Here is a 13,223-nt window from a genome sequence, read left to right as displayed (position 1 = left end):
CATCAGAATGGTTCTCTTATGATTCTGTCTAGATTGTAAAATCGGTGAAGACAGAAATCATACTAGACGGTGAGCTCTACCTGGGCACTAAGACTGTATCCCCCAGTACCCACCAGTGCCCGGCGCCCAACAGGTGCTCAGTAAATATATTTTTCAGTGAATGCAGACTATTTTATAATACTTTGTCCTTAAATCTTTTAGAACAAAATTATCCCTCCCAATACTTGATGGCACAGAACTCTAGGATGTACAACTCTGAGGCCCAGCCGGGGCTTATATAGGTGCTTGAGCTAATAGTTTGTGAAGAACTAGAGTGGCCCTGCCCCACACTGCTGGAGTTCACTGTTTCATGAAGGCAAGATGGCCTTCGAACCAGGCAGCACAAGCCAGGCCCTTAAGTTCTTTTTTTTTTTCATTTTTTAATTAATTTTTTTTTTCTTTTTTTTTTTTGGCTGTGTTGGGTCTTCATTGCTGCATGCGGGCTTTCTCTAGTTGTGGCGAGCAGGGGCTACTCTTTGTTGTGGTGCATGGGCTCCTCACTGCGGTGGCTTCTCTTGTTGCGGAGCACGGGCTCTAAGCACGCAGGCTTCAGTAGTTGTGGCACACGGGCTCAGTAGTTGTGCAGGCCCTTAAGTTCTGACGAGAGATCCTCCAAAGGTGGACTGACCACCTGGTGTCTAATGCAAGAAATCTCTTCAATGAACAACATGGAAAAGCTAAACCCCTGGTAGTCACCAAAGACCCAACTGTAAAATAGCTGATTCAGGACTTGCCAAAGCTTGCCCTAAACCCACACACTTCCCCTCCCAAAAAATAACTTACATTGGAAAGTGGATCTATTGATAAGAGGTGCCTGGGCTATGGTTGTTGGGTAAGTTATCAAAATCTCTAGGCTCTCTAAGCTCCACCCCTATAATAAATATATCCAAATAAAAAATACAGGCACTGTTGGGCTTTCCAGGTAGCGCAGTGGTTGAGAGTCCGCCTGCCGATTCAGGGGATGCGGGTTCGTGCCCCGGTTCAGGAAGATCCCACATGCCGCGGAGCAACTGGGCCTGTGAGCCATGGCCGCTGGGCCTGCGTGTCCGGAGCAGTGAGAGGCCCGCATAACGCAAAAAAAAAAAAAAAAAAAAAAAAAATACAGGCACTGTATTAAAGTAGGACCCCAAACAAATGCCTTTGGAGCTGCAATTCAACGTTAAACCTTGAGCTTTTATTAAGAAAAATTTTTTACAAATGTTTACATTCAAAAATACTGTCCTTAAGGAAATCCAATCTCCTTTCCGTGGAAGAATCTCTTCCTAGAATTCAGGACCACGAGAAAACTTGTCTCAGTGGAAGAACCTTTTCCTTTCCCTAGAAAATGAAGATGAAACTGCCCCCACACACCTCCCTTTTTATCTTGGTAGCCAAAAACCTCAAAGTTAAATTGTGCCCAATTCCAGGAATAAACTCATTCCAAGAACATAATTTTTTTCTAGTTGGTTTCTGAAATGTTTGTATTAATGTTGAATATATTATAATGCTCTGTCTTGTATAGGATCGCCTCAAATTCCTTTAGGAAGTTAGTATTCATTCAGCAAATAGTTACTGAGTGCCTAATATTTACCAGGCCTTCTCTTAGGTGCCAGGGGTGGAGGGAAGCCAGTCAAAATGATAACGTCCACAGGAAAGGTTGAGGGAAGGCTGGAGGTTGGGGGGTAGGGGAGCATAGCAGGAGCCCAGAAGAGTACAATATAGTACTTCCATGACCGAACTGTGCACAAAGTGAAACAGGAGAGAAGAGAACACCCAATGTAGGCAGCCCCATGGGGTTGGAGGAGGTTAGGGAGAACACTAAGAAAGTTTCTAGTAGAAACAAGCTTTGAGAATCTGTCAAATTAAGCAAGGCAAAGGAAACAGCCTCTGTTTTGCAGGAAGCTGCAGAACAGCACAGTGTGTTCAGGGACCCAAGGGTAATTTGGTGCATTAGGAATAAAGGTGCACATGGGGAAGAAGGAAATATGGACAGAGATGCGAAGAGAATTCAGCTTATGAAGAAAAGGAGTTTGGATTTTAGTCTAAGAGACCTGGGAGCCTAACAGTTCTGATTTACATTTTAGATTGACCACGCTAGTAGAATTCAAAAGCAGACCTGGAGGTTGGGACATCAGCTAAGAATCTGTGGCAAAATCCAGGCAACAGACATTGGGCGCCCCTCCTATGGCTGTGGGGCAGAAGGGAGCTAAGAGTTTAAGGTGTTCGGTGAGGTCCCAGCGAGCTTACTGAGCATCTGGCTCTACAGCCAGACTCCTGGGTCCAAGCCTGACCCCACCACGTCTCAGCCACGTGATCTTGTGAAGGTAGTTAACCACTATGTACCGCAGTTTCCTCATTTACAAACCAGGCATAATAATACTAATGACAATCATAATCATAATAAGATGTTACTAATACTGCCTCATTTAATTCTCCCCAAACCATATGAGGATAGGTATTGTTATTATATTACCATGAGGATATACATACACACACACATATATATGTACATATGATATATATTGTATATAGTAGGTATTTTATATTACATAGTATATGTATATCATATGTGTAATATATATGTATTATATTGTATGTTATATAATTAATATATTATACACACTGTATATTATTATGAAAGTACATATTACCACATGAGGGTATTATATATTGTACTACTATCTGCCTAAGCACACTGGAAATGCTCCACAAATGTCAGCTCTTATCAATATTATTTTGACTATATGCAAGACACAGCTCTGGGTGCTGGGATCCTGGGACTAACAGAACAGACAAGGTCACTGCTCTCATGGAGTTTACATCCCATGGAGAGATGATAAACAAATCAATCAATAAATAAGAAAGCATCAGCCAGTGATAAGTGCAATGTAGAGAATTAAAGTAAGGTGATGTGATAGAGGGTGACTGACAGCTGTGTTAGACTGGGTGGTCAGGGAAGGCCTCTCTGTGGAGCTGAAATTTACCCAGAGACATGAATGTCGAGAAGGATCTACCGATGCGCAGATCTGGAGACTGGGAATTCCAGGCAAGGGAAACAGCTAAGACAAGTGCCCCAGGGTCAGCATAAGCTTGGTGTGTTTGTGAAGCGGAGAGAAGACAAGGATGGCTGGCACACAGTGGGCAAGGGGTGAGGGTTAAGAAATGAGATTGGAAAGAAGGCAGGGCCCAGGCAGTCTAGGGCTTTGAAAGCCAGGTGGAAGACAACAGAGAAGGAGCAATCTAGAAGGACTTTTGGCACCCAACTTGAATAACTGAATGGAGGACAGTGCCATTCACAGAGAGAGGCCACAGGAGGGGATGCTGGTTTGGTGGGAGGGTGAGGGGTTTTCTGTTTGGGGATGTGCTGAATCTCACGTGGTTGTGGGACGTCTAAGTGAAGATACAGAAAACAGCTGGATTCAGGAGATGAATAGAGGGTGGGGGGCTTGACTTCTGAGACCAATCAACATTTAAGGAACCTAAAAAGGGGAGCAGGGAAAAAGGGCCAGAGAGAGCCAATGAGGAAGATAAAGGCTAAAAAGTGTTCAGCAATGATTTCTGGCTTCTCCTAGACTACTTCCGTTCAAATCCATGATAGCTGGGTGTTCCCAGACAAGTTTCCTCTTTGTGCCTAAGTTTCCCCACGGACAGGATCACTGTGAGTAGTAAATGACTTAATACATGAAAAGTATGCACCTGCATGTGTTAGAAGGTCACACACACACACACAACCCCGCCAACAATCCGGCGACACCTGAAACAGCAGGAGACTAATGCCTCCTCATCTCATGCCCAGAAATCTGTAGAGTTGAAATGGAGGATGAAGCCTCCGGGGGAAGAGGAAGCCTGAATCCTCTGTACTTCAACACACCCAAGAAATGTCATTTCCATCAGCCTTACAGCAGGGAAGAGACTCCTCAAAGCCTCTCCTTCAGGTAAAAGTTTCCTACTTCTAAAAATCCAAAATTAAAAACTAAAATAAAGAAAAGTTTCTTTCCCTGTTGCCACCAAGCTGGCGGGTGTATTCCAGTTTCAGCTCCACCTGTAACCCACAGCCATGGCTGAGGAAGGCATTGATTTGCTGCTGGAAGGCGTAACAGACATTAAGAACGCTTTACAGGAGGTACCGAAGACCACCCTCACCCACCGATGGCCTCGCACGTGGAATTCGGGAAGCTGCCAAAGCCTTAGACCAGCGCCAAGCCCATCGTTGTGTGCTCGCGTCCATCTTCGTGTGATGAGCTTGTGTGGGTCAAGCCGGTGGAGGCTGTTTTTGCTGAACACCAAATCAACCTAATTCAAGTTGATGACAACAAGAAACTAGGGGAATGAGGGGGCCTCTGTAAAACTGACAAGAGAGGGAAGCTCCGTAAAGTGGTTGCTGCAGTTGCGTGGTGGCCAAGGACTAAGGCAAAGAGTCTCAGTCAGGCCGAGGATGTCACTGAGAACTACTTCAAATGCAAGAAATGAACGAATAGGGCTTCCCTGGTGGCGCAGTCGTTGAGAGTCCGCCTGCCGATGCAGGGGACGTGGGTTCGTGCCCCGGTCCGGGAGGATCCCACATGCCGCGGAGTGGCTGGGCCCGTGAGCCATGGCCGCTGAGCCTGCGCGTCCGGAGCCTGTGCTCCGCAACGGGAGAGGCCACAACAGTGAGAGGGCCGCGTACCGCAAAAAAAAAAAAAAAAGAAAGAAAAAGAAATGAACAAATAAAAAAACTTGGCTCTTGAAAAATAATAATAATTAATAACTAAAAGGCCAAAAGAAAAATAAGTCTTTTAAGAAGGCAGGCAATAAGATCTGGCTTTAATAAGACCTGGCAATAAGGCAGGGTGTTATTTACCCTTTCAAGAGCGCTCTGCAGACAGGTGGGTGGGGGGCCAGGGGTCAGGATACAGTGGTTCATGATGTAAATGGGAGATAAGTGAAGAGAATGACTACTGATTCATTTCATAAAAAGCTTCTGTGTGAAGGGAAGGCAAGAGACAGGACAGAAGTGGAGTGGTATTTTTTTTAACTTTTTTTAAATTGAAGTATAATTGATTTACAATGTTGTGTTAGTTTCAGGTGTACAGCAAAGTGATTCAGTTATATATATTCTTTTTCAGATTCTTTTCCCTTATAGGTTATTACAAAATAATGAGGTGTGGAGTGGTATCTTTTTTTAGACAGGGAAGACTTATATGGTAAGTAGAAGCAGGCTGTAAAGAAATAAGGGTTGAGGGAGGTCAGCTCGGCGCTGTGTGACCGCCTGGAGGGGCGGGATAGGGAGGGCGGGAGGGAGGGAGACGCAAGAGGGAAGACATATGAGAACATATGTATATGTATACCTGATTCACTTTGTTATAAACCAGAAACTAACACACCATTGTAAAGCAATTATACTCCAATAAAGATGTAAAAAAAAAATTAAAAATAAAACATATTATTTAAAAAAAAAGAAATAAGGGTTGAAAGAGGGAAGAGATAACTTGAGGGGAAGGGGTGGAGGGGATGGAACTGAGTGCAGCGAGGAGAGGGAGGCCTCCCAGCTGCCCGGAGCACTGCTGGATGCAGACCACGAGGGCTGGGCTGAGGGATGGAGGACCCTGGGGAGATAGCAGCTTCCCTGACGGATCTCAGGCTAGGGTGAGTGGGAGGGAAGTAAATTTGGGAAGGAGCAAATGAAATAATAGGGTGGGGGGAAGGGGAAGAAGGAAGAAGCCTGAGGTCTGGAGGCATCAATGCTCAAGTGTGGGAGTGAGGTGGGCTAAGATATGTTGATTGGTTCACCAAGGACCAAGCAACTGACTTAATGTACTAGGATACATCAAGTCACCATTTAATTATAATTCCTCCCGAGTTAGGCAGTCTAGTCAATGAATTTTGTCAAATTCAGTCAAATCAGCCCAAAAGAACACTGTTGGGACTCAGGGCAGGCCACTCAAAATATGTCACAGTGGCATATTGATTATTTTGAATTAAAGTCACTTAAGAAATGGCCAATGCAAGATGGACACTCTGACCCTCCTCTCTGTCTTCCTGAAAACAGGAAACCAATCTCCCACGTGGAAGGTGCACTCCCTGCCTCTGGAAGTAGAAGGACACCCTTACCACTCGGAGACAGGGAATTCAGGGCTGAGAAGCCTGTATAAACAAACCTCATTATGTCTTTAATTGACTACCCCAAGCCCAAACCCTGCTTAGATTCTTCACTAATTGAGCACCCAAAACCCAAGTTTCTTTGTCCTGTCAATTCCTCGCATATTGTTTCTTTGTCTAAAAAATATAAAAGCTCCCTTCCTTGGCCACTTCTTAGGTACCATTTCTATGAGACCTGCATGTTCACAAATGAAAATTTCTTTTTCTCCTGTTAATCTGTCTTGTGTGTTAGTCCAGCCACAAGAACTAGACAGGAGTGGAAAGGGAAAGTTCCCCAATCCCACGACACAAATGCGGAGGGTTTCCATATCTGGTGACCCAGGAAAAGCACTGAACCTTCTCATTCTGTGCTCATCCCTAACACATACATACCTACATAAGATTTAAGAATCTATTGTCTACATGGCACTATTTTGTGAATCTTTTTCCTCTTTTTTTCTTTTATTTTAATCATTCAGGAATTGGAACCCTGAAAATTTAAACACAAAGTCACTTTTGTCAGGGAAGAAACAGCTGGAACACCCCCAGGATAAAGCAAAACACAGACTGCTCCTGTCAGAATTACATCAACCAATTTGTGTTGCTAAATAAGCCACAAAGATTTCCAAGAACTCAGCACTGATTAGCATTTCATTTTAATCTGCTAAAAGTAACTTCTTTTTGTTTTCGTGAATAATCAACATATTTTTACCAACTGAGATAGCAACAGTGAACCTGGAAAAGAAATGAGCCACAACTGCCTCTTCCCCATAACGATGCAAACACTTTATTTATTTATTTATTTTTGGCTGCACCGCAGGGCATGTGGGATCTTAGCTCCCAGACCAGGGATGGAACCCGTGCCACCTGCAATGGAAGCGCGGAGCCATAACTACTGGACCGCCAGGGAAGTCCTGCAAACACTTTAGGATGAGCAGGGCTTGACCCCCCCGAATCCCTGGTTCTTTAAGATGGCCAGGCCCCCAGGCCTCCATTGCTTCCTCTTTCTGGAAGTCTGGAATGCATGCAATGCCTGAAGAGAAGAGCTGCTGCTCTCTGAGCATCTGATCTAATGGTCCTCTCCATTAGCGACTGCAAGCAATTTAGAGTTACTGAATAATATGTAAGGATCTTTCAGAGTAGATCAGTTCACTTCAGTTAGCATCGGATTCCCATATGAAGTTGTAAAAAGCTTAAGCACTCACGGGGACCCAATCAATACAGGTAAAAATAGAATTTATGGTTTCCAGGCCAAATTATTACTATTCTTGCAGGTGATTTTAACAAACCACCAATGCAAATATACAGAAGTTGTCCTGCAGCAAAAGAAACGCGTTGTCATTAGCTGCACAGCCCGAGACCGGTTCCCTCGTCTCTCTGACCCTCATTTGGCTTTCCCTTCTGTGAAATAACTATCTCTCAGGGGTGCTGTAAGACTACAACATCTTCAGGATGCTGTTAAAAACAGTGTCTAAAATTTATCCACACACACAAAAAACCCCTGCAGTCTGCGTAATAGGTTTGTGACACGGAAAGAAGGAAGGACTGGGCTAAGAACCATGAAGACAGACCCACCCAGGGTCACCGTAACCAAGACAGCTCCCTCATGTGGCCCCTTCCATGGCTCTTTACCCACCTGTCCTCCTTCCAGCACCCACACCCGCCCTACAGTAAATGACAAACATATTTTACATGTTTTATAACTTGGAAAACTGTCTCTGCTCTTCTCTCTAGAGAATGAATATAAAATCACCAAATCATCAGAACTGAAAGGACCCCCAGAGACCATTTCTACTTAAACATCTTATTGCCTGTAAAAAGACTCCTCAGCTATCCTGATAGTGGTTCTCACCCTCAGGGGGTGACTCCAAAAAATGGCAGCTCCGACCACATCATAAGACAAGCCCTCCCAACTTTAGATGGGTCTGCTCTACAGTGCTGTCTTACCCTGAGTTGCAATCTGTTATTTAACCTCATACACACCCCAGTCCCCCTCTGTCCTCCTTTCCTCTGCCCAAACACGCCCATCACCTGCAACAATGCCTAAGTCACTACCCACTTTCAACACTTGAAAAAAGCTAGTTTATGACCCTTATAGCTGCACTTTTCCACATTATCCATGCCCAGTATATTCAAATTCCTCATAGGAAAATTTTTTGAGACTAACCACCTTCTTAACTACCCTTCTCTGAATACACCCTAGTTTGGCCACATTCCATTTAAAAGATGGCTCCCAGAACTGACAATTGCATCCTTTGTTCAACAAACACTTGCTGAAAGCCTAACGTGTGCCAGGCGTTTGTTCAGGCCCTAGAGGCAGAAACCAACCCACCAGGCCTGGTGCCCAGTCCAGCTGAGGAGACAGTCAAGCCTACCATGCAGAGAAGGTACAGGAAGTGCTCTGGGGAAGAAAGTACCAGGGGCCTGGGAGCATGGAACAGGTTTGCCTGACACACTCTGGGAGAAAGTTCCAGAAAGGCTTCCTTGAGGAAACAACTTTTTTTTTTTTTTTTTTTTTTTTTGCAGTACGCGGGCCTCTAACTGCTATGGCCTCTCCCGTTGCGGAGCACAGGCTCAGTGGCCATGGCTCACGGGCCCAGCCGCTCCGCGGCATGTGGGATCCTCCCAGACCGGGGCACGAACCCACGTCCCCTGCATCAGCAGGCGGACTCTCAACCACTGCGCCACCAGGGAAGCCCCGGAAACAACTTTTAAGCTGAGACATTATGCTTTGTTTAAACAGGCTAGGTTTTTACTAGCACCTCTGGAAGCCCATCAGGCTGGTGACATACTGAGATCGAAGTCAACTAAAATCCTTAAATCTTTTTTCATATGCCTCTCCCCACCCTGTGCAATTCAATTTGGGGACCTAAGTACAGAATTTGACATTTATCCCTATTAGGTTTCTTCTTCTTAAGGTTGACAGCTTTGATTCCCGATTTTTCTGTCCAATTTTTAGCTATCCTTCCACGTGGAGTCATTCAAAAACCATTAAGCTTGTCTTTGAAGTTGTCAACAGGTCTTTGAGAAAAGTCAAGAGCAGTGTCCCTGGAGATTCAGGTGATATCAGTCCATTCATGGGTACTGTGGAGGTTACAGATACTCAAGCAAGCATGCACCCACCACCAATTAATCCAGGGGCTTTCAAACTTTTTTCTTTGGTAGGAGAAGTTCTCTATCAAACAAAATGAAAGAGATTCCCAATACATAAACAGATAACAAAGGAGCTGCTCTAGGTGAAGAAAGGGTGGAAAGATCCAGCCATCAAGGGCTCGCTCTCCCCACCCCCCAACCAGACCTCTCAAGAAACCTTGGTGACACCATATGCATCCACAAAGCCCCCTGTAAAAACCAGCCATCTTGCACAAGCATATCATGAGAGACAGTCTCCAGTGATTTGAAGAAATCAAGGGATCGTCTATCCAGTTAGTAGGACCAGCAAGTCACGAAAACACAGTACAGTTGATCCTTGAACAACACTGAGTTTTAACTGCTGCAGGTCCACTTATACGCAGATCTTTTTCAATAAATACACTATATACATACGTGATCCAAGGTTGGTTGAATTCAATGACGTGGAACCCGCAGATACAAAGGGCCAACTATGGGACCTGAGCATCTGAGCATTTTGGTATCAGCGGCAGGTCCTGGAACCAATTCCCAGTGGATACCGAGGGATGACTACAGTCCTTTTTGGTATGATTTATCACAATGAACCAATAATAGTCCTTCAAGAAAACCAGCCATCTATTCAGTAATTCATTCTAGTGTTTTATTTAATTATGAGAATCTACTTCCTCCATCCCCTTTTGGAAACAGGGATGATTTCCTATCTCCATCTTCTGACATTTTTCCTGGCCTCCTCATTTCTGAAAGATTACAATCAGAGTTCCAAGATCACATGGGAAATTCTTCACATACAAGGATATTGTTTGAGCCTAGAAACGTGAGCTCTGCTATATTATAAGCTTCCTAAAAGTAAACACCATTTTTATTCGTCTTTGTTTCCCAAGAGTCTAGCATAGCACCCGGTGCATAACTGATACAAAAATAATGTTCAAATAGTTTGCTTGTTAGCCTTTAGTTGTTAAAAAATACTGAAATGCTCTCTTTTGACCTTCTCACCTAGTTTAGATTTCAATTCAACATTCTATATAGAAGCAAATTATGAGTTGAGTGTTAAGACTTTATCCTTGCTGTCACTTAACTTCGTATCCTTAAAAAAACTTTTAAATGTCCTGAGCTCTCTTACAAACCACAAACCTCAATCTCCTGACATTACAGCTTTCTGCTCAGCTCTATAGAGCACCCTTGGCAGTAATAATAATTTCTTTGGGTATGCCTGTGACCAAAGAGAACTGATGAAATGCATCACTCTTTCTAGAGAAAAATGCAAATTACTCACAAACGATCCATAAGTGGGCACCTAAGGATATACCAATTTTTATGTGCTCTGCCATGGTTAAACCTTGAGCTGCCCTAAAAGAAGGGAAAGTTGACAGTATAAGGGGGGCAGAGGAGGGTGGAGAAAGAGAGAGTTGTGAGTGCCTAGTAACTTAAGTTTCCTGTTACCATCTCAAACAAAAACCGAGCACTCTGGACAAAAAAAAAAAAAAAGAATCCATACTATTAATAACCATAAGATTTCAATGTTTCAGTATTATAATCTTCTTTATAGATAAAAATCTTTGTAATATTTTTCTTAGGAAAAACCCCAACAGGCTTAATTATTTAGTAAATAGTCGTACCTCGGGGTATCGGTTCCAGGACTCCCGCAGATATCAAAATCCGCGGATGCTCAAGTCCATTACTCGACGCTCCATATCCGCAGGTTCCGCATCCACAGATTCAGCCAATCTCGGATCCTAAACATAGTACAGGAGCCACGCTTGGTTGAATTGCAGATGCGGAACCCAGGTGGATAAAGACAGCCGGCTGTATTGATAAATATGTATAATTTTATGACTTTTGAAACTGTGAAACTCAACTTCAGAAAGTATTAGTTTATTGTTTTTTGGGTTTTTTTGCGGTACGCGGGCCTCTCACTGTTGTGGCCCCTCCCGTTGCGGAGCACAGGCTCCGGACGCGCAGGCTCAGCGGCCATGGCTCACGGGCCCAGCCGCTCCGCGGCATGAGGGATCTTCCCGGACCGGGGCACGAACCCGCATCCCCTGCATCGGCAGGCGGACTCTCAACCACTGTGCCACCAGGGAAGCCCAAAGTATTAGTTTTTATTCCTACCAACAGAGGTTAGTGCCTCTTCCACACCCCTGCAGCTACTTCACACTATTAAAAAAAAACAAAAAAACTTTGCCAGTTTGATTGACAGAGTGGTGCCTGATTTTTTAACTTGCACTGCTTTGATTACTAAAGAAATTGAACACTTTTCATGTGTTTATTATTTGTATTATTTTTGCAAATTACCTTTTTATGTCTTTTGCCCAATTTTCCCTTTCAGGCACTCACTTTTCTTACTGACTTGCAGAAGTTCTTCACAAGTTCAGTAATATTGCTTTGTCACATGTCACAAACATTTTCCAACTTACCATTTCAATTTTAACTTTATTTATGGTGATGTTTGCTTTCTTTTTCTCACGTAATCCACCAATCCAACCTTTCTTTTTATAGTTTCTCCCTTTGGTGACATTATTAGAAAAATACTCCCAAGTTAACATTATATAAATGTTTCCCATATTTTATCCTGGCATCTTTACAGTTTTATTTTTTACACTGAAGTGCTTAATCCATTTGGAATTTATTCAGGTATATGACAAAGTCTGGATTGTACTTATGTTGTTCCAGATGGTTAGCCAGCTGTCCCAACACCATTTCACTGAATTAATTTATCTTTTCTCCACCGATTCAAAAGACTGCCATTTTCATATACTTCCTCTCCACTCATGCACCTGTCTCCCAGGATCTCAAACTCGGCATATCCACAACTGAAATTCGTGATCGCCCCCTTCTCTCCAGTGATCCCCAGCTCTGGGAATGGCTACTTTGCTTATTACTCCATTTTCGTGTTGAGAACTTGGTTATTCCTCACCCCTGCCCTCTCCATCACCACCTCCCACCCCCACACACACATTTAAAATCACTAAATTTTATGCCCAACTCTATGGCCATGGTCGTAGTCCAAACGCCATCTTACCTTTCCTGGACTGCACCAGCGTCCTCACTGGGCCCCGAATCCACCCTCGGCCCCTCCAGCGGGTTACACATAAATAAGGTCCCGCCCCTTCCCTACTTTCAACCTCCTATGGCTTTCACTGCTCTTCGAACAAAGCCTGCGTTCTTTACGTGACGTGGAAGGCCTGTATGATCTAGCCCCTGCCTACCTCCACCTCATGCCACACCTCTGCTCTCACACAGTTTCCAGATACACTGGCCATCTTTTCATTCCTTGAAGGCTCCCAGCTGCTCTTCCACTCAGAGCCTTCACGGGCGAAGTTCCTTCCACGTCCCATGCTCATCTCCTCCCTGCCGCATCCAATTCCTCTTCCCCACACACATGCCTGCCTAACCCCCGTTTATCTTCAGAGCCCAGCTTAAATGTCATCCCCTCAAAGTAGTCTTGACCATGTCAGTTTCCCCTGCAAAAAAATGCCCTCATTGCACCTGGTACTTCTCCAGGGTGGCACTTCTCACGAGTGTTGTTATTATAAATATTACAAGATCTCCCTCAGGTGGCAGTTCTAGTAGCCAGGGCTGTCCCCAACTTGCTCACAGCCCCTCTCAAAGAGCTGAATGCAGGTGTGCCCATACAGTCAGACTCATACAGTCCTAAGTCAAAGGCATTATCTTTCAGTCTGCATTCTAATTATTACAAGTATACTCTCCCTCCTAAGGTCTCTGGCCATGGCTGAAAAGAACATTCTTTGATAGGAAATTGCAGTTTCCACCTAGAGAGCCCAGCACTATTTCTGGGCTCAAACAATGAATGCTCTTAAAAGCATTCACAAATTTCAATTTTTTACTCAGAAAGTACTCTCAGATCCACAGATCCTGGACTGCCACATTGGCTACCTGCTAAACGTGTCCTGACGTTCATTCATTCTTTCTTTCATTCATCCAGCAGTTATTTATTG

At 44.1% G+C, this 13,223-nt stretch overlaps 1 protein-coding gene and 1 pseudogene across 2 annotated transcripts in view; one reads left to right on the top strand and one right to left on the bottom strand.

Moving 5' to 3' along the window:
* The window catches only part of FAXC (failed axon connections homolog, metaxin like GST domain containing), a gene marked incomplete at its 5' end in the record, with an annotated part of 73,947 nt that overhangs the window by 21,224 nt on the left and 39,500 nt on the right, over positions 1-13,223 (bottom strand). The window lies entirely within an intron of this gene.
* On the top strand, positions 4,076-4,712 carry LOC309971899 (small ribosomal subunit protein eS12-like; annotated as a pseudogene). The gene has a single exon. The product of its transcript is annotated as a small ribosomal subunit protein eS12-like (transcript).

The sequence above is a fragment of the Leucopleurus acutus genome, assembly GCF_964270905.1.
Source record: "Leucopleurus acutus genome assembly, chromosome: 15".
Classification (NCBI taxonomy): domain Eukaryota; kingdom Metazoa; phylum Chordata; class Mammalia; order Artiodactyla; family Delphinidae; genus Leucopleurus; species Leucopleurus acutus.
Note: the sequence above shows the minus strand (reverse complement) of the source record. Positions and strands in the feature narration are given on the sequence as shown.